The sequence below is a fragment of the Bombyx mandarina genome, chromosome 03, assembly GCF_030267445.1.
Source record: "Bombyx mandarina strain Sakado chromosome 03, ASM3026744v2".
Classification (NCBI taxonomy): domain Eukaryota; kingdom Metazoa; phylum Arthropoda; class Insecta; order Lepidoptera; family Bombycidae; genus Bombyx; species Bombyx mandarina.
This window is the reverse complement of record NC_143210.1, coordinates 2,245,041-2,259,911: the sequence shown is the minus strand read 5'-3', so window position 1 is coordinate 2,259,911 and position 14,871 is coordinate 2,245,041. Positions and strand designations below refer to the sequence as shown.

At 39.7% G+C, this 14,871-nt stretch overlaps 1 long non-coding RNA gene across 1 annotated transcript in view; it reads right to left on the bottom strand.

Moving 5' to 3' along the window:
* Positions 1-4,055: 4,055 nt before the first annotated feature.
* LOC149503237 (uncharacterized) overlaps positions 4,056-14,871 on the bottom strand; it is a 137,049-nt gene continuing 126,233 nt past the window's right edge. The window contains exon 2 of the long non-coding RNA XR_016325574.1: positions 4,056-4,115. This is a non-coding gene — a long non-coding RNA (uncharacterized LOC149503237). The remainder of the gene's footprint in view (positions 4,116-14,871) is intronic.

The window sequence follows — 14,871 nt, the reverse complement described above, 5'->3', positions numbered from 1 at the left end:
TGTAACTGCATCACCGAAATTACTCGCAATTCGTATAATAAACAAATAAAACCATGGATATTTTACTGAGAACATTTCCTGGCGTAATCGCTTTTTATATTTCAGGAAATAAATTTCATGAGCCGGAACGAGTTTCATACTAAAAGGCTTTATTCAAAGTCGGTCGTAACGTTTTGCGATGTCAAATAAATAGGGAACAACGCCTCGAAGCTTTTAGCTTTACATGTCTGAACTTTATACTTTGTTAATTACTCTTTACGTGTTTGACGTAAGTTTCACATTTTCAGTCGAGATATGGATCGGTGATTTTCGTCGAAAAGTTCCATAGTTATTTAGGTTCTATATTTATTGATGTTATTCCTTTATTATGGACGTAATTTGTGAAAGTGTGTAATATACGTTTTCTTTTTTTATTGCTATTGTACGCAGATAGCAGAGAGCATACAGCCCACCATATGGTGAGTGGTTACTGTCACCTATGGACTTCAGCAATCTCAGAGAAAGAGCCAAGACGTTTTTTACCGTTAAGTACTCTCCACAAGCCTCGTTTGAAGAAGGACATGTCATAGTGCTTGGCAAACACCGTGGAGGGTAGCTCATTCCAAAGCCGGATGGTACGTGGCAAAAAAGATCTCTGGAAACGCACTGTGGATGTACGCAGTGGCTCCAGGTAGTATGGTTGAAATCTACTCCGGTGGTGGGAGGTGAGATGGTAAAAACGAGATAATAGGGCTATCTCAAACAATTCCTCAAAGAATTCCCCATGGAACATACGGTACCAAAAAAACGTTATTATTAGAAAAAATTACACCTTCCGGCGGAATTCGAACACCAGCATAGTCGTATCGCTCGGTACCAATGCACCAGACTTCTTATCTTTTAGGCCACGTTGGCTTAGAAGTGAAAACATTTGTGAATTAAGTCTAGTAAGACTTATGTTGTTGCCTTCAATTTACAAATGTACATTTCATATTAGAGTCATTCTCGGAATTTTTTTTTTTTTTTTTTTTTTTTTTTTTTCTACTTTAACACCTGCGATCAGTCGCCAAGACTATAATCAGGTGAGTTGTGATTTAACAATTGGTTTGGAGGGACAGAGCCAATGCTCCGTCTCTCCTTAGTAGGGTAGCACGTCGGCTCTCTTGAGTCTTCTAATCGGATTTGGCTGCAATAGTAAGCTGGACAACGGGTTTGGGTGAGCTTTCAAGCGGTTCTTATAGTTGGCTGAGTATCGTTTAACTTCATCCAAGACGGTTGGGATTTCCAGGTACTCGTGGATTTCAGAATTTCGAGTATACCAAGGCGCCGATGAGAGTACTCTCAGGATACTGTTTTGAGCTCTCTGGAGGCACATAATGTTGGATTTGCTGGCTGTCGACCACAGTTGGATTCCATACGTCCAGATCGGTTTTATTATTGAGCAATACACCCGTAGCTTGTTGGATAGGGATAAGGCAGCCTGTCTACCGAGAAGCCAGAGTAGGTTTTTAAATCTAATGTTAATTTCATTACGTTTCGTTTTTATGTGGTCTTTCCATGTCATCCTTCGGTCCAAGTGGAATCCAAGATACTTAACACAGGTTGATTGCGGCAATGTATCGTGGCCGAGTTTGACTGGAGGACAAGTATCACGTCTTAGGGTAAATGTGATGTGGTGAGACTTGGGGGCGCTAGCTTTAATGCGCCACTTGGTCAGCCAAGTGTTAGTGACATCGAGCTGGGTTTGCAACAGTCTAGTCGCTTCATTAGGATCACTGCTACAACTGAGGAAGGCTGCATCATCGGCAAAGGTTGCTACAGCTATTTCTGGTGACTGGGGTAAATCGCTAGTAAAAATGTTGTAGAGGACCGGACCAAGTACGGAGCCTTGGGGCACTCCGGCTCTGCAGGCAAAGAGAGAAGATCTGGCATCACGGAGCTTGACTTGAAACCTTCTGTCACTGAGATAAGACTCTAACAGCAGAAAGTAGGAATGTGGAAGGTACTTTTTAATTTTACAGAGCAGTCCCTTATGCCAAACTCGATCAAAAGCTTGTTGTACGTCGAGAAAAGCAGCAGAACAGTACTCTTTCCTCTCCAAACAATGTCTTATTGTACAATACACTCTGTGTACCTGTTCTATGGTTGAGTGGTGCTTCCGGAAGCCAAATTGGTGGTCAGGTATTACATGGCATGCATCCAGGCAAGGGGATAATCGTGCCAAGACGATCCTTTCCCATAACTTTGACAAAACCGGCGTCAGGCTAATAGGGCGATAAGAAGACACCAATGCGACAATAGATGGCGTTGTACTTCTCGAGCGTTCTAAGTGCTACTAGATGCTTCGATATTCGTTCGATTATTCGGCGATAGATGGCGTTACTCTTACTTAGACATGTATACTAATGACACCTTTAATGATGGAGTTATTTAGACAATTAATGTTGTAAATAAGTATTTGTGCGATCGCGCGAGTCTGCGCCGCGTCCGTGCTATCTTTGATCCGAGCATCAGCTGTTTTTGATTTTGTGTTTCATTTTTTTAAGTAATGTATTTCTTATAAAACTATCGTAACGCCATCTATGGCCGAATAGTCGAACGAATATCGAAAGATCTAGTAGCACCTAGAACGCTCGAGAAGTACAACGCCATCTATTGTCAGATAGCGGAAAAACAATACAAGAAATGTGTGGAATATTCTCGATAATTCTAGGGATGTGGTATCATCGGCTATAAAAGAGATGGCACGCAGTCAGCCAGTAATCGGAACTATTCGAAGCGAAACAGCGAACGGATCACCTGAAGCGAAGCGAAATAAGCGAATTAAGAATTTTAAAGTGTTTGTGAAGTGTTGAATACACTGTATACTTGTAATTCGGTAGTTTTTTTTTATTTATCCCGAACTATAGCGCGTAACAATAATAAACACTCAGGCAAAGTGAAAACAAATCTGTTATTCACACAACGTTTGCGCAATGTGGGAATCGAACCCACGACCCTCGTCGCAACAGTCCAGGCCGCTCACCCGACCGAGTAAGTAACGTATTGTTAACTGAAACACGATATGTCGTTCTCTATCAGATATCTCTATGATGATGCCACGTTTCAGAGGCCGTAACTTGAAACTTTGGATCCGGAGCGGTTCGCATTTAATTTCCATGTTAATTCCGGCCTAAGCTCTCACAATCGCGGATCGAGAAAGATTCTCACTACGGCTTCAGGTAACGACGCCGGTTTGTATGTTATCACAAACCAAACTTATGCTCATGTGTGGCATACACATAATGATGTAAAATTAGACATTGTGGCGGAGCTTTTACGGATGTTCCGTTATAACTACTGAACCATGCATCCGATTGACTTGAAACTTGGTATCCATGTAGAAAATACATGTACATGGATAGGCTAATATTTATATGAGTGTTGGACTCCCTAATAATAATGACAATAAATAGTAATGTTAATTTTAAATGCCCAGCGAAGCGGACGAATACGGCTAGTATTAAATAAAGCATCTTTGTCGGTATTTGTATACCAAAAAAAAGCCACGAAATAAACTAGACCATCCACCCGTATATCGTTACAATGTTGCGTAGTTTTATAACATCGAATCCAATTTCAGTTACAGCGCGGAGGGCTCTAGAATGTTCGTTCAATCATGAAATATTTCACGATAAACTCACCGACGACGACGACGACGGCGCTATTCGTTTTTTTTGTATTACGTGAGTACTTATTTTTCCGTAGCTTTAATATAATACTTTAAACCTGATGATTGTTTAGTAAAAAGAAATGGAGTTAAAAAAAAATTACATGCCTATTATGCGCTTTATCAGGAACTAGCGACCCGCCCTCGCTTCGCTTCGGAAACATTAAAACACACATGAAACCAAAAAAAAAATATAAAAAAAAAATAAAAAAAAGTAGCCTATGTTCATCAGGGACAATGTCGGCTTCTAATGGAAAAAGAATTTTTCAAATCGGTCCAGTAGTTTCGGAGCCTATTCGAAACAAACAAACAAATCTTTCCTCTTTATAATATTAGTATAGATGAGAATGAGAAATACCAACAATACGATACCAACGTCTCGTTTTTACCATCGCACCGCCCGCCACCGGATTAGAGTTCATCCATACTACCTGGAGCCACTGCGGTCATTCACAGTGCGTTTCCAGAGATCTTTTTTGCCACGTACCATCCGGCTATGGAATGAGCTCCCCTCCACGGTGTTTCCCGAGCGCTATGACATGTCCTTCTTCAAACGAGGCTTGTGGAGAGTATTAAGCGGTAGGCAGCAGCTTGGCTCTGCCCCTGGCATTGCTGAAGTCCATGGGCGACGGTAACCACTCACCGTCAGGTGGGCCGTGTGCTAGTCCAACTACAAAGGCAATAAAAAAAAAAAAGTAGGAATGAGGAAAAAATCTATCTACAAAAAGATTCGTTTCCTGGTAATCTCGGTTAGGATATTAGTGCAAAATAATAAAATTATTATATTGTCGTCCGTCCTTCATTAGTGTGCAAATTTCGAAATCAATGGCACATCTTGAAGTTAATGAGTGAAATATAATACAAGATACCTTTCTTTACATAGGCAGACAGGTCAAGAAAAAAACATAGCGTGTTAAAATTCAATTTTTTATGTTATTATCAGCATATGGCGGGTTAGTTTGCTTAAAAATATTGAGAAAAACATTTCCTTTAAACGTCTGGAAAAAATATTGCGGTTAATTTGCCTGTTGTCTATGATCACGGGTGAACACATTTATTGGTTGAATTTAAATAATAATATGATTTTTTTACTATGATTTTTTTTTTTTTACTATTTTGACGTTTACAATAACTTAATAATATACTGGTGGTGGTGCCTGAGCCTGTATATCTAGATACCATTCTACCTATTTCTGTCGCGAAGTAGTAAAGCGTTCCAGCTTAAATGGTGGGACAGCTGTTAAACTACATAATTAGGCTGTATTCAGTCTTATTTATTTTTTCCGACCTATTCTAGTGACCTGGATGGTCATACTGATAGGGCGGACTAGCGCGACTATAGCAATTAATTAAAACGTAAATAATACTTGAAAACATTGTATTTACTTGTATATGAAAAAATTATATTTCATAATGACACCGCACATCAAAAATAAAAGAACATAGTTAATTCGAAATCAAATGCAGTGCACCATAGACAAGTATACGTGGACAGCATCACGACCCTCCAGCACATACTAGATTCACCGAACGAGTATGTGAGCTTACGGGGCTCTAACCTGATGCTTAAGTCTTAATTGTGACTTCAGCCTTTCATATCATTCACTTTGTAACAGATTATCATTAAGCTGTATCTAGTGCAACAAAAAAAAATGAATCGACTAATCATATAATAATTTCCAGACAACCTCAACATCGCTAGGTCGGCTGTGCCAATAGACATAGTCACAATAAAATATTCTTCCAACAAAGAAACTGGCCATTCGATCATACCCGACATACCTCAGTACAAACCGCTGATTTCTAGGAGGCAAAACATTCAGGACTACCTATCCGATTACGACCAACCGCTAGTCAAAGATTATGGTCCATATTACAATTATGAAGACAGATTTCATAGATTGAAGCATTTGCGACCTAGGGGGTCGCCTGTGGCCTTCGGCACGGACTTAGCGGCGAGGCAAATACTACCCATAATCAGAGACATGCTGTTTGGAAGGAGGACCACTAGAAGATTCTAATAGAATTTCGGGTACTTACGTACTAACTCACTTTTCACCTGGTCTTGAGCAGTGTGACCGTGCTTCGGCTGGTCACAGCGGGCAAGCACTGCTCTCCCTCCGCGCCTCCGGTTTTTTATATACACTCTAGGGGTAGGGCAGACAAGACCAGGTGAAAAGTGAGGTGCTCTGATTCGCTTTTCCATATTTTTCGAGTTGTCCACACTTGTTAACCATGAAATTTTTGCCGCGGTGGCGTTAATACGTAAGTACCGAATTTCCTTGTATTTGAATTGATGATTAAATGTTTTTATTACACTGGTTTATTAAATTCAGCCTTAGTATATATTGTTAATGTTGGCTTCGTTTTTCACGAGTCAAGATTTTTTTTTTATTGCTTAGAAGCTCATAGCCCACCTGGTGTTAAGTGGTTACTGGAGCTCATAGACATCTACGACGTAAATGCGCCACACACCTTGAGATATGAGTTCTAAGGTCTCAAGTATAGTTACAACGGCTGCCCCGCCCTTCAAACCGAAACGCAGGCCTCCCACGAGATGGACCGACGATCTATTGAGGTTCACGGGGATCCGCTGGATGCGGGCAGCGCAGGACCGGTCTTTGTGGCGAGGCTTGGGAGAGGCCAATGACCAGCAGTGGACGTCTGTGCGCTGATAAAATAGAAAAAGGTTGTTTCTTCGAACTGGAAATCGGACTGGTATTACCACGGGATCAGTAATAATACACAACCTAATTTACTTAGCAGTTCACAAAGATGACGTCTTAAAGCAACTTTTAGTTGAACTGTAATAGGATCCCGACTTTATCGAGGTACGAGAATTCATCTCAATAGCACGCCGTTGGACCTCCTTCAAAGGGACCTTTTCACCAAGTTTTGCATTCACGGCAAAAAAAAAAATACAGAAGGTATGGTACTTTGTTCAATTATTTTTTTCAGTTCTGTAGCAATATAAAAACAACCGTAAATTTAAAATTCGAAAGTCCATTTTCAATTGACAGGAATTCAATTGACATACTAATTTGTTTAACATACTATAATAGGTAAAGAAAATCAGTTAATTTTGAGAACTATAATTTATTTTGATAACCAAATAGAGACCATACAAGTTGTAGCATCAATGGTTGTTCTCTGTCGCTATTTTTTCCCACTTCGGTAAAGCGGCACGACACGAGAACCCTCTCAACGCGGCCGTAACTACATTCCCGATCCTGCGGACAGAATGGAAAGCAGTCGACGTCGCCCCAAACACGTCGGTAGGCAGCGGCTTGGCTCTGCCCTTGGCATTGCTGTAGTCCATGGGCGAAGGTAACCACTCACCATCAGGTGGGCCGTATGCTCGTCTGCCTACAAAGGCAATAAAAAAAAAAACGTCATTTCGGATCCTCCCGATCCACTAACGGTGCTTTTAGGTACCCCAAGAACCGGTCATCGTTCTCGTCGAACCCGTCGACGAAGGGCTCGACGAGTAAATTAACCCTCAGACACAGCCCACTGAGTTTCTCGCCGGATCTTCTCAGCGAGTCGCGTTTCCGATCCGGTGGTAGATTCTGCGAAGCACGGCTCTTGCTAGGGTTCGTGTTAGCAACGTCGTCAGGTTTGAGCCCCGTGAGCTCACCTACTAGTTAAGGCTACGCTGATATAGCCTCTCAAAGCTCTCAGCTTAGGTAGGAAAAAAAAATGTCGCTATTTTTCTTACGTGTTCTCGTCATTTGCTTTGTCGTCATTAGCTTCCTATCGAAATAAAAATAATTCAATCAAGAAAATAAAAAAAATATCAAAAATCATTTAAAATTAAAACTGAGCCTTCGGTGGTGGATTATTGAGCGATGAAAACCGAAAGTTTCTCTTCGAGCGAAGTATTCATCACGTTTCGACTGAAAATAGTTTCAATTTAAGTTCTTAGTGTGCTGGTGTATGGACCGAGAAGCAACTTTCACAGTTCTATTGACTGCTTCAAAGAATTTTCGTCTGAAGGCATTACTCAAACAACTTTTAATAGGGTACATTGATTAGTAGCTGTTATCCCCTTACCGTGTCAACAACGATATTTAATTCGAAGGTAAGTCAGCGCTACTTGTAATTTATGTAATTATCATGACTTATATTATCTGTATTGGTTTCTTGTATCTTATTTTTGGCGGGAACGCAGTGATCGAATTTATTTTATTTTGTCTATTCAATGTTTGTTCTAGTTGAAACATGTAATAATGTTGGCTTATTAATCTTTTCGTATCTTTTTAGTAGTAGTTAGGTGAGCTCACGGGCTCAATCTGACAGAATTTGCTAACACTAGCCCTAGCAAGAGCAGTGCTTCGCTGAATCTATAACCGGATCGAAATCGCGTACTACTGAAAAGATCCGCCGAGAAACTCAGCGAGTTGTGTCTATGAAAGTGTATCAGTGAAAGTACACAAGTATTAAAATGGAACAAAATCTACTACGTACACGTACTGATGGTAGGACCTCTTGTGAGTCCGCACCGGTAGGTAACACCACCCTGCCTATTTCTGCCGTGAAGCAGTAATGCGTTTCGGTTTGAAGGGTGGGGCAGCCGCTGTAACAATTCTGAGACCTTAGAACTTATATCTCAAGGTGGGTGGCGTATTTACGTTGTAGATGTCTATGGGCTCCAGCAACTATTTAACATAAGGTAGGCTGTGAGTTCGTCCACCCATCTAAGCATTAAAAAAAAAATTAAAATCGTGACTTTTTGATATTCCAAAAAACTAATTTAACTCTCAGAAAACTGCGCCCATTTTATTGATAGGACATTTCCATCTCCATTCCATTTCATCTAATCGTAAAATTAATACAGACGTTAATAAGTGGCACAGCAGCTCACTTTTGTAATAATTTGGCAGCTACTGTTTGACAATGTCACTTGTCACGAGGAGCTTAAAGAACAAATTAATACGTGAAGCAAAAACTTTGTATCCCTTTTTACGAAAACTGCGCGGACGGAGGAGTACGAAATTTTCCACACTTATAGAGAATATAGAGAAGAAGTGCACAATGATAATATTTTTTTAAATAATGCATCAAAGATACATTAAATAAATAAAGAAAACATTACACACACTACATACCATGTATTCGACGCACACACGCATACATACTATTTATTGTCAAACTTTTGTTCTTGACGTCTGTTGTCAAATTGAGAATAGATAAAATATTGTTTGTCTTTGTTAATATTTTTATAGTGTAGTCTTGGCGAAATTTGTGATTATAGAAGTATAAAATACAATCATAATAGCGTACAAACTTACAATTCCAATTAATTATAGTCGAATTTTGACTACTGCGGGACCTCTAGTAAAGAACAAATAAACGATAAGCCTAGTATTCTCTTGATTCTAAAATAAAACTTTGGGTCAATGGCCGTTTTTCGGTCAGCATTTATGATGCATTTTCCACTTTTATTATACAAAACGTAGAGTATTGCTTTGAAAATAGTCAAACGACGGCAGCAATGAAAGCACTTAATCTAGATTCATTTGACAACAGTACGGGTGATTGGATTCGGGTATTAATTCTCATTCTCGAATGCCATCGCGACTGAAGTCGTCTTGACCAAAAGCTTAAGACGCCCGGCGTACTCGTATCGGGCGATGTCGTGGTTACGGATCCATTAGATCCAATAACTCTTGCATTGGACATCTTCAGCTCTAGCACTAGGAGCAGGCTTAGGCAAATAGTTCGACATGAATCTAACCCATGCATCAGCCCGCTGAGTTTCTCGCCGGATCTGCTTAGCGGGTCGCGATTCCGATCCGGTAGTAGATTCATGCGCGAAGCAGCTACCCTTTAGTTGTTAGGTCTCCTCCAGAGAAACTCGGCCAGCTGTTAGCAAATTCCTCCCTCATGGCTGAGCCCTTGCTATTCTTTATTTTTATTACTTACATGTATAGATGAGCTCACAGCTCACCTGATGTTAAGTGGTTACTAGAGCCCATAGAAATCTACAACGTAAATGCGCCACCCACCTTGAGATATAAGTTCTAAGGTCTCAGTATGGTTACAACGGCTGCCCCACCCTTCAAACCAAAACGCATTACTGCTTCATGGCAGAAATACGCAGGGTAGCGTTACCTACCCGTGCGGACTCACAAGAGGTCCTACCACCAGTAATAGTCCACCTGTCCTGTTAAAACTGGAAAGGCCTCAGGGCAACCAGTAATCCTACATTAAAAAAAAATCGAGTGATGCGGCTATTCCGAGGCTCAAACTTCGCAGCCAGGCTCCAGTTGATCTTAATAAATACATACCTCATATTTATAGTAGGTAGGTACCTCATATATGTTCATGATCGAATTCCACGACGAAGGAATAATATAATTAAGCTGATAAAAATGGAACAGTGAGTTTAGACAAATAGTTAGGGAACTTACAATACTAGATTACGCCACCCTGTCCATTTTAATCTAATATTATTCCTAGATTCAACGCGTTTTGATTCATTTGATCGTTTTTGAAATTGAAATTGTAACATATTTCATTAATATAGCCGCCGAGTCTCGCAGAATCATTTCATAGCGATTAACTTACTGGTGGTAGGACCTCTTGTGAGTCCGCACGGGTAGGTACCACCGCCCCGCCTATTTCTGCTGTGAAGCAGTAATGCGTTTCGGTTTGAAGGGTGGTGCAGCCGTTGTAACTATACTGAGACCTTAGAACTTATCTCAAGGTGTGTGGCGCATTTACGTTGTAGATGTCTATGGGTTCCAGTAACCACTTAACACCAGGTGGGCTGTGAGCTCGTCCACACATATAGGCAATAAAAAAAAAAGATAATAACTATTCCAATCGAATGGTGAGCTTCAACTTTTAAGCGACGCTTGGGGAACCTCCCCCTGAGTCTTTTGGTTCATTCAGCCACCCTAGCTTATGCAGCAAGGCGTCCGGGCCAACCGTAATCCTTTCATCCAAAAAAAATAACAATTAACTTGAATAGCAAAGGCGAAGCGTAAACCGAAAAAAGTTTCGGAAGCTTAGAAATTTTAATTACTCTGTAATCTAATTCCAATGCGATCACAAACTCTACAGCCGTCCGTAATTACGCGATCGAATGCCTGTAAAACTCGCAAATTTAATTTTGTTTGCGAAAAGTTCAGTGACTGCGCTCGTGCTGTTTGTTGGTTGCCTACATCTACACTTATAGTATTCGTTGATAGATATAACGGAGCGTGACATTTTTAAATAATGACAAATTAATTAATTTTGAGACTTGTAATTAATTTTCTTATTTTTAATATCGTTGATGAATAAATCTGTTTTTTTTTTTTGTAAACGATTGATTGCCTACTATTCGACTAAATGGTAATTTTAATTATGAGCGGGTAACACTGAATGGAGCTGCGTGTGTTATGGCGGGCGAACGTGAAGTCATGCCATAGACAATAAATTCCGTAGATTATTACGTAGACACTTATTATCTATGCTGTAAGATACCATTCTCTTTTTTTTCCTGCCTGTGCTGATAGCCTTGAGAGGCTATTTGACCGTACCACTAGTAGGTGAGCTCACGTGGTTCAAACCTGACGACATTGCTAACACGAACCCTAGCAAGAACCGTGCTTCGCAGAACCTACCACCGGATCGGAATCGCGACCTCCTCAGAAGATTCAGCGACAAACTCACCGGGATAGTCCGGTCGGTCGAATGAACAACCTCTTATACTCAGCTCTTATACCTACTCAACATGGCAGACTCTGCATTGACAATCAGTTTCTAGATTAAAGACCTCTCCGAGATATATATACATACATATAATAATTTTATTTCGATCTGTATTACAAGGAGATAAAATTATTGTAAATTTTTTTCGCTTTCATCCAAAACTCATCCAAGCAATTTTGACTAATCGAAATATGTCGGATTTATTACAAAGCGTGTGCTGTTGAAATTTATAGAAACAATTGCAACTCCGTTATTTTTTCTTTCTTTCTGATAACCCCACCCCACCCCACTCACCGACATCTTTAAGATCGGCCCACGCCTTACAAACTCGGCGTATTATTGCAAAGATATTTCGAAGCTATTAAATATAAGCCAGACTGCTCTGAAATGAATACAAAAGGGTCTCGCTTAATTCAGCATATTTTTCTTTATTCTTTTTGATTTATTTAGAGCTCTCTATTGTCATTTTAGCGACTAGAAGTTTTTGTTTTTTTTTGGTAATGTCGCGAAAGTTAGCTCTCATCTTGAGTCATGAGGTCGAAAGCTCAATATAACAGCTGTGCCGTTCTGCAAAGCAACACGTGACAACTTCACAGCAGAATTAGGTAGAGCCGTGACACCTACCCGTGCAGACTCATCAGAACATAAAATTACATATCCAACCCAGGCGACGCGACGGGGCAACGCAAAGCTGCCGTCGCCTAAAATATGTCTTGGCGGATCCCCCGATCCACTTCCGGTGTTTTTAGGCTCTTCAAAAACCGGCCACCGTCCTCAACTAACACAACTAACAAACAGACAGCCCATTGAGTTTCTTGCCTGATCTTCTCCGCTATTATTAGATTTAGTAGAAAACAATGCGTGGGTACTATACAAGAACAGATTTATCTGCTCCTGATATACTTGAAGTCTACCAGTGACCGTGGCGCGGGCATCAGCATATCGGAACTTCCTAAAATTTAAAACCGTGGTAAGAATTCGTTGAATAATAATGTAGACACTGCTCTCGCTGGATCATTTCAGTGGATCGTGATTCAGATCCGGTGGTAGATTCTGCGAAGCGCTTCTCTTGCTAGGGCTAATGTTAGCAAATTCTCTCAAGTTGAGTCCGTCTGGATGTAGCTAGATTAGTTCCTTAAGTTGCCATCGAATAGCGAAAAAACATGCAGACAACAACTCCTTATTCGACTTTAGACTCGTCTCGCTACCAGACTAATAGCTGGATCGAATGTACTCATAGATTCTCCCATTTAATCGGCCCGAATTGTAATAAACCAAAAAATAAATCAAACAACTTCATTCGTAACTATACCAGCTAGGACGTCAAAGGGTTGGACAATAAAACAGAGCCTAAAGTTAGGGAGTCGTGCTCAGCTAATTACGGGCTTTTGGAAAAAAAGAAGGTACTTTGAAATAAAAAGTCCGTGCGTCCTTTAGCTAGACGGCTTGTTATTAATTAGTTTTCAGCATGTTCTCGTTTATTTTCACGGTACATCGCAATTTACTATTATAAGTTTATGTGGTTTAAAAATTGTAAAGTATTTTCTGCGGTTTTTCCGAGTCGCAAACATAATTAACACAGCGCTTATAATGTTGCGGGTTTGATTTTTATTACACGATGTTATTCCGTCACCGTGGAAGTAAATCGTGAACATTTGTTGAATACGTATTCCATTAGAAAAATTGGTACCCGCCTGAGATTCGAACACCGGTGCATCGTTCAACACGAATGCACCGGACCTCTTATCTCTTAGGCTACGACGACTTCAAAACAGTTATTTAAAGTGGAAAAATATAATAACAAAAACACTTTTTCGTCTATTTGAATGGGGTAAACATAAAGTTCAATTAAAAACATCGAATTACTGATGCTAATACAAAATAAAACGCACCTTTAATTACAAAGAATAATGTCGCGTATTAAGGGAAATATCGCTTGAACTAAATAGCTTTTCAGCCCTCGATATTATTCGCAACGTTTCGAATACTATACAGCTTCCGTGATCACAATAGAGTCGTTCGTGGAAATAATTTTAATTATTTTATATTTGAATACATCCAAAATGTCTTGTTTTTAATTCGCTTTTATTAGCTTCAGACGTATGTATGTTTGTAACGGAATCTTTGAAGATGCTTTTGACCCCCTTCAAAACATTGGATCAAACCGAAATTTGGTATACTTATCAAGGACCGAAGACAATTCAATATTTAAAAAAAAATTCAAAAATTTGAAATTTAACTAAAAAGGAAAAATAAATAATAGTTTAAAAAAACAAAATACGCTTTTATCGAAAATCCAACTAAAAATACAAATAAAATTTTAATAAATTTGAATTAAAAATAGTGTACAAAAAAATGATGTTATTGTGAAAAAAAGCATGCGGTGCATGGTATCAGTAGTTATATTTATATTTTATTTGTTTGAATTTCATTATGAAAGTTTTAAGAGTGAGTAGGACTGCGTGCTTAGTGCGAGTTTTCTAACATTCTCGATAGCGTAAAAGTTAAATCAAATTTGTATGCATTTGGAACATTTGGCTACGTTTGCCCTCAGGGGCGCTTTTCCAAATTGCATACAAATTTGAGTTAACTTTTACGCGATCGAGAACGTTAAAAAACTCGCACTAGGCGCACTGGTTAAGTTATGGACATACGATGAACGTTTATCCTCGTCTAGCACTCGCATTAGAGAGAGACAGAAACTTACCAATACGCGGCGGCACAATATGCGGGAATAAACAGAAAAAAAACACATCTGAACCCATCGACATAATTTTTTGTTCAAATCTTCAGTGATTTTGAGAGGACATGGAGCTTTTCATACAACCTAACTAATCATCAGGGTACACGGAGATACCATAGCTTCTCTTACTCCATTCTCATAATTCATCCATAATTCATTTCCACATTTAACACATTTTACTGGTGGTAGGACCTCTTGTGAGTCCACGCGGGTAGGTACCACTACCCTGCCTCTTTCTGCCGTGAAGCAGTAATGCGTTTCGATTTGAAGGGCGGGAAAGCCGTTGTAACTATACTAAGACCTTAGAACTTATATCTCAAGGTGGGTGGCGCATTTACGTCGTGGATGTCTATGGGCTCCAGTAACCACTTAATACGAGGTGGGCTGTGAGCTCCTCCACCCATCTAAGCAATAAAAAAAAATAACAGTTCCAGGATTTTCTCTTGTGTTAAGTCAATAAATAATGTCGACCCGCAAGATCTTCTTGGCGTCTGTTTTGCAAACCAATCATGCGTTCTGCATGGAGGGATGGGACAATTAGAACATCAGTGGTGAGGCTTGAAGTTTCAAGGTGTATTTGGCTATATTTACTTTCTGATATCTTAGAGAACCCCTAACTGGACTAATAACTTGTTAAACCACGCCCGAAGTGACTCAATTTAATTGGTCTGTTTTCAACAATAAGGAGCAATTACATTTGTTCTCGAAAATATTAATGGTTCATATACAATTAAAATTA